Source organism: Telmatherina bonti, assembly GCF_933228915.1.
Source record: "Telmatherina bonti genome assembly, chromosome: 11".
Classification (NCBI taxonomy): Eukaryota; Metazoa; Chordata; class Actinopteri; order Atheriniformes; family Telmatherinidae; genus Telmatherina; species Telmatherina bonti.
In genome coordinates, this window is record NC_136629.1 from 35,295,777 (window position 1) to 35,303,741 (window position 7,965).

Genomic DNA, 7,965 nt, shown 5'->3' on the forward strand with positions numbered 1-7,965 from the left:
AAATATAAACAAGCTGAGGATGTGAGAGACTGAGAGAAGCTGGAGTATGTTACAGATGAACTGGCATTTCCATCTTCTTCAGTTTTGATCTGATGTTCTGTGCAAGAAGCACAATTCCACCCAGATACATAAATGTGAGAGTGGATGTATGAGAGGGGGAAACGCTGATGCATCGTTGCCCTTATTGTTCTGGACTACAGCACCTACACTACTCACAAAAAGTTAGGGATATTCAGCTTTTGGGTGAAATTTCCCAACAAGCCTAAAATGCATTCAAACCTGTACAGGTGAAGTTAATGTGATCTTCTCTAAGCTTTTAAATGCACATGTCCAACTGTTAAATGTTTCAATAAATTTAGCACAAGTTGCTGTTCTCTAACAAGGAGCTTAACGGCAAAAATCACGGCAGGTGTGTGATCCTTGAATTGACCAATAAATGTCCTGGTTCAATTAGAGCTGGTGTTTAAACAGTTGTCCTCATCATGCTGTTCACATTTTGACATCATGAGACCAAGACGACACCTAACAATGGAACAACAGTCCCTTGCCATTGCGATGCTTCAAACAGGACGTTCTCAGACAGAAGTGGCCACTGAGCTTGGAGTGTCACAGAGTGTCATCAGCAGGTTGCAACAGAGATATGGAGAGACTGGAAGAGTCACAGAAAGGCCTAGAAGTGGACGTCCTTTGGCCACATCCCGTGTTGATGAGCGCTACATTGTGAACACTGCCCTGAGAAACCGGATGATGAATGCCACTCAACTCCAGGCACGTTTAAGAGAGGTGAGAGGCACCCAAGTGTCACGTCAGACCATTCCAAACCGTTTCCATCAGCGTGGTCTGCGTGCTAGACGACCTGCACGGGTACCTGACCACACCACCAGGCACAGGCATCGTCGTCTTGCATGGGCCAGGGAGCATTTACGCTGGACGAGGAACCAGTGGGCCTCAGTGCTGTTCTCTGATGAAAGTTGATTCACACAGAGCAGAAATGATGGCCGGCAACGATGTTGGAGACGTCAGGGAGAGCGCTATGCATCAGCCACTGTTGTCACCAGGCCAGCTTTTGGTGGTGGCGGTGTTACAGTGTGGGCAGGGGTGTCCACTTGGTACAGAACTGCCCTACACTTTGTGAATGGTACAGTGACAAGCCCATACTACCTGAATAACATCATTAATCCAGTGATTGTGCCCCTACATGAACAGCACAGGCCTAATTTCATCTTCATGGACGACAATGCTCCTGCTCATCGAGGCCGCATCATCAGGGAACGGCTGTTGGAGACTGGTGTACCTCAAATGGAATGGCCTGCACTCTCTCCAGACCTGAATCCCATTGAAAACCTGTGGGATAAGCTGAGCCGTCGTGTAGAGGCTCGAGACCCTGCACCCCAGAACCTCAATGACCTGAGGGCTGCCCTTCAAGAAGAGTGGGATGCCATGCCTCAGCAGGCAATAAGTTGCCTTGTGAACAGCATGAGACATCGTTGTCAAGCTGTAATTGATGCTCAAGGGAACATGACCAGATATTGAGACGTTCACATTTTTTGTTGTGGTGTAACTACCATTGTTGTTACCTTTTGTGTTGAATGAATTTTTTGAGATGAGGAAATCAGTAGTGCATCCTTCTACTTAAATGTCTTACTTTTATGATATTATATCACTGTAGCATGAACATATTGCATTTTCCATAAATTTCACCTGAAAGCCAAATATCCCTAACTTTTTGTGAGTAGTGTAGTTTACACAGGTAGTGATGTGTGGTATGCCATTATAATTTAACTGTAAAACGTTTCCTTTTACCGCTTTGTGATACATAAAATGTATTTATTTTCAGTTAAGGCATTAAAATACATGGTTAAAGCTGAGGAAATATCTTGGTTTGGCTGAAAATTAGAATATTAATCTTTATTTAACTTCATTTTTCCACATAGCCATGGCGATGAGGGTATATACGTCTGCAGCTCAGAAAACTTTGGAACTTATTTAGTTAGGAATACACCACACACTGGAAACCAATGCAGTGGGGTCACGATGACCTCTCTGTTTTCAGTTATAAGTGTCAGACTAACAAGATGCGTCATGGCAAGACAATAAGCCCACTTACTTATTTATGGAAAGCATCAGAAGCGTAGCAAAATCCAACATCTACGACTTGTAGTCATTTAAAAGGAAAGAGAAAAGTAGCGTAAAAGGAAAAAAAAAACATTGATATTCTTTGCCAATGCTGTGTAAACCATCATGTCTTATAGAAATGTCCAGTCCAGCATTCCTTCAGCTGTTGTGGTAAACAGAATCTTCAACCTTATGAAGCCAAACATTTTATATTTGATCTTCATTTCTCATCACTTTCTGGAAGAAACTTTGCTCCAAACACTCTTGTGCGTAATGTGGTCCTGGTCTCCTGCCGCCTGGCGAGAACCAGAGAGGAGATTACACTGCAGTCATTTTGACCTATCACGTGGTAATAAATACTAAAAATACCAAAAAAAGTTTATTTTTCATTTTCAGATTTTCTCACAGGACCAAATAAAGACTTTAGATTTTTAAAAATGGCTTGAAAGAGTTAAATGATACAACACAATCCAAATAATAACACAAGGGATAAATAATTCAAATAGATACAATTTTCTAGTAACTTTAAAATCCTCTTCTTTATCTGTTTTCTGTGTTTTATTGTCTTTGAACTAATGTCATTTCTGTGTCCATCCCTTCCTGTTTATTTTTCAGCATCTTCATCGTCTCTTTTCCTCCTTGTCACTTCTCCCATAATTTTCTCTCACAGACATCCTCCTAAAAAACAACCACTTCCACTTTTTCTGTATTCTACACACTTTCTGTAAAATGAACATGTTGAATCATTAAAAAATTTTAAAACGTTTTTTTTTTTTTTTTTACTCAAATCTTGACTTCGTTTCACAGAACTATCTCATTAATTCCACTTTACATTTTAAAACAGTTCTCTTATTGTCGTTATTTGCATTACAGATCCAACAGTTTGCTGCTATTCAGAAGAAACTCCAGACTATTGTTTCCACCTTAGTGGACGGTTTTAACTCCCAAATCTTAAAGCCATTTTCTCAAGTCTCTGTGTGAAAAACATCTACAGATTCAGTCGGCAACATCTCTTTAACTCTGTACAGAAAACTGAACAGCACTGTGATCTGCAGATAGGATATGAGTAAGCTTTAGCAAAAAGTTTCCATTCAGAAACAGCAGAGTGAACAGTCTTTGTGACGTCCACGTCAGTCCAATCAAGCATAAGTTAATCTTAACTGGTAAAAAGGCCTTAATTTTGGGGGTATACTGGAAGTTGTCTGGAAGACTCACTACAGAACTTTTGCCGTTTTCCCGTCACGCGCCTCCTATCGACGGCTAGCATCTTTCATCCTACCTGACCTGTTAGCTCTCTCCAGCCAGCAAAAGAGAGAGCTGTCTCTTTCTCTCTTTTAGTCTTCTTGTGTTTCTTCTGAATCACCAACGTCGAATGTTAAAATCAGCCAGTTCCTTATTTTAGGGAGGAGGGTGGACACTGTGGGAGAGATCCTGGAGAGAAGGATGAGGTCTCTCATGCAGGGCATCCTGACTAACACCAGGCACCCACTACACCAATGTCTGTCTGTTCAGAAGAGCAACCACAGTGACAGGCTTCTCTCCCTACAGTGTAGAACGGAACGGTTCAGGAGGTCGTTCGTTCCTGCTGCTATAAGACTCTATAACAGCTCAGTCTGATCATGTGCACTTTTTATTACTATTGCTAGTAACTTTTAACTTTTAACCTGTACTGAATGTGAATTTGTGTGAATGTACAGCTGCTGGACACTTAAAATTTCCCCTACGGGGGATTAATAAAGTATCTATCTATCTATCTGTCTATCTATCTGTCTATCTGTCTATCTGTCTATCTATCTATCTGTCTATCTGTCTATCTGTCTGTCTGTCTATCTGTCTGTCTATTTTACGGTGAAGCGAAACGTTAGGTCTGTAAAAGCTGCATAGTGTCGGGGCTTCAGCCTCAGGACGCTGCTGGGCAGCAGTGGCTCTAAAGATCCTCATAAGAGTCATTGTGTCATCCGATAAGTTCAGGACGTGGAGTTTGAATATCAGAAAGTTACGTAATCTTTAAAGCATGCTATACTCTGTAGCTGGGTGAAGCAGACTGACAGCAGCCGGTACACAGAGGGAAAGGGAAGCAGAAAGTGGACAACCTATTTATGCAACTATTTTCACATCATTTGCTTTCTTGATATTCAGCTTTTTCACATCTTAACGCAACTCTCTACATTTTACCCCAAAGCATCCAGACGTCATTTGATTTTGACACCACAGTTGTTAATTTTGTTTTGGTTTTTTTTTTTTCAGAAAAGGTAGTAAAGATCAGAGACTGAGGAGTTTGAGCTCATTGGAGAAGCAGCAGCAGCGTCGCGCTGTGAAGAGGTCATGTTCGTTTCACATGTTTCCAGGCTGATTAGCATCATTCATCCTCACAATGAACGAGTTCTGTCATTCCTTCTTTTCTGTCCCATCCCTCTCCTTGTCTGTTCCTTATTCTACTTCTGATATCTCCCACCATCCACCCTCTCTGCATCTTCATCCTCTCCCTTCATCTCTTCTTCACTCTCTTTTCTCTCCCAGTTTTTGTGAGCCCCCCCCCCCTTTAAATGTCCAGCAGCTGTACATTCACACAAGACTTCCCACCAAGTCTTCTTAATTTCCTCTCTCCCCGTCTTTGTCTGCCTCTTCTCTCCATCTGTAACCAGGCTTTATCAGTCACAGTAGGGTTATTTGTCTATCAGTTACAAGGGCATGCCTTTGCCAAGAACAAGATAGCAGAGGATGAAACCATGTGGTGGTCCTCTCTCTCTCCTCTTCCTCCCTCCTTTGTCTATTCTCCCTTCTTATCTGCCCCCCCCCACCCCTTTCTCTGTCTTCATTTTTTGCCTTACTTGACTGTTTGGAGCAGTATGCACACACACACACACACACACACACACACACACACACACACACACACACACACACACACACACACACACACACACACACACACACACACACACACACACACACACACACACACATCTTTTCCTTTTTCTTTGTCTTTGCTTGCGTTCATTAACATGGTGTAGAACCTGTCATTGCTCCTCTGAAATACACACACATAGTTGTATAACATACATGTGTGTGTATGTGTGTGTGCAAGTCATCCATGCACATATGCATGCACTAAAAGCTGTAGGCAAGTCACATGAGGAACTTTGAAACTCAAACATAAATGCAAGTACAGACACATGCATATGTGCAGTCATTAACCCCGCCCCTCTTACAAACCCTCATGCACCTACACACACACACACACACACACATGCAGGCCTCCCATCCATCCATCTTAGCTTCTTGATTAGATTAGGCATTATTAATGGAGGGCCTGTGAGCCGAGCAGACAGTGGGGTCACACTGAGTTTAATTCCATTCTCAGATAACTTCATTTGGCCTGATGCGATTGTTATTGCCCCGGTGCTAGATGTTTATAGGAAACAATAGCCCCCATAACACATCCAGACATCCTATTTAAAAAGGGTCAGCCAGGGGCAGTGGATACAGCAGCTCTTCTCCCCACCACACAGAGTCTGGCGTTGAGACTGATTTAAGGGCTCAGCCATTTCCGCTGCCTGAGAAGAGGATTAACAGGCATATTGAAATGTATTACCTTCGCCGAGTGAGCATGTGCACCATAAACGTGCGCATCTATGGCATATGGATAGGCAAGCGAAAGCAAATGAAGCAGTGCTGGAATTCTGTGATAATCCTCCGTGTGGCTTTCAGTGAGCCGTAAATCTAGTTTTTATTGGTTTGTCACGGGGAGTTCTCTTACAAAGAATAAACATTAAGCATAGATGGCACAAATTTATAATGCCTGCTCGTTGACAAGGCGGATAAAGCTGTCAAAGGGGGAGTGACGGAGAGGAAAAGAGGAAATTGATACACACTACGTTCGAGGGGAGAATGCAACTAAAAAGAGAGTCGGATTTGCTTCTGAGCAGCACAAACATTTAGAGATCGATTTGTAAAGTCGAATTCAAAACGACAAAGACTTTAACTTTAGAAGATAACAAACCATTTTTAATTTCTTTTTTTACAAACCATCATCAGCAACCACATTAGTTGTGAACTTAACCACATTATTGTAAGGAAATGTGTCCATATTGTCTACATCTCTGTCCAAAATGTAGCTCTGCTCATTTGAACTGAATGAGGGAAAGAACTGGGCATAAAATGAACTGATCTCTGCCTTTCAAAAACACACAGACCACATTAATGAGAGCTGGGCTTCATGTTGAAACATTACGGCCAACGGAACGCCATTCCTTTGGTTTTCGTTTTGAAATCTTTCCGCCACGTTAATGTTACAGCCACTGGCGTTTCAGTCACCACTTCTTCAGAACTGAGGCAATCCCTTTTCGTAAGGAGGTTGATGAGAAAGGGTGAAAACAATGGGGGAAGGGAAAAAAAAAAAAAAAAAAGGGATTGGAACCAGTCCAAGCTGTAGGATGAAAGCCTATCATGTATCGTATTGCTGCTGCGCGCTCTTGTTAGTGTTAGCATGCTGCTGATGGACCGTTCTGTGCGGGTGGGTTGGTCAGCACTGAAGCCAAAATGGAGGCCCCTGCAGATCCAGTTTCCCTGTGATGGATGAGCCTGGCTGGAGACTGTTGCTGGAGCCATGACCCTGTTGATTGCATGCATGTTTCATGGGGTGATACTGTGAATTGAGGCTACAGCTCTTTTTCACCCAAAACCCACAGTCCTCTCTCTCCCTGACATCATCACATCACCTCTAATAGCCAATAAATTTAAAGGATTTTTATAATAAAATTTAACCTGTGCAGTTTAAATAGTTCACATAGTACGGAGTAAACAGGGTACGGAGTTCTGAATGAAACAGGACGGATACTGATATGTGAGGCAAAGCTTCTGATTTAAGCGAGTTGAATTAAAATGTTTTATTCAGCTGCAGCACGTTATTTCCTTCCACTTTAAATATTCTGATTAAAATTTAATGTGCACAGCTGTAAAAATGAGATACAACCTAAAGGAAAAGCTGCTCCACTTCCTCTGTTATCGACACTGCTCTACAAGTGACCAAGGAATGCAACCACAACACCCTTTGGAGTGTCAAAATTTCCTGTCTTTAATAGCAACGTGCTACAGCTTTTTCATGCAGTTTAAATGCTGCAATGTGGAGGAAATGAGGAGAGAGGCTTGAGCAGATTTTGTGCTCATAACCTGGGACATAAACCCGCTTTTAGCTCCTTGTGCACTTGTACCTGATGTAAATAAAGCAATTCTGGCTCTGAGATCCATGTGATGGTACATGAAGAGGGAAAAGGGAGTTCAGGTTTCTCCTCACACCTGGTGCTTGCTAGCAGCAGTGCCCAACCCTTCAAGCACTACAGGAGAGCAGACTCACTGCGGACTGCGCAAGCTGTTGGAAAACCCTCGGTGGCCATAATGAGTACGAAGTGTAATGCATCACACTGCCGGGGCTGCTGGAACCAGAGGCATGCTGGGCTCGCAGCAGACGGGAGGAAAGTTAATCACTGACTTAGGGGCTATTCTCAAAAGTTTTTTGTCCTCTCCAAAAGCAAATTTGTAGATGTGAAACATTTTGTAGCTGTTGCTGGACATGTTTTCAGGTAAAATAATTTAGCAAACAAATATTCAAATGGTTCTATAGTTTTGGTATTCGACCAAATACCGAGTGTTCAGAAGGTGTGTTGCAATAAATTACAACTGCAAGTCATTCCGTGTTGCAAAGAGAGACTGCTGCAGGATATTTACACTCGTGACCTTCACAAAACATCAAGAAATTTAAAAAAATGTGGAAAAAAAACACAAAAATGTCAGACATGTCCTGACTTCTAGATATTACAAAACAGATAGATCTTATGTTGATGTTTAAAA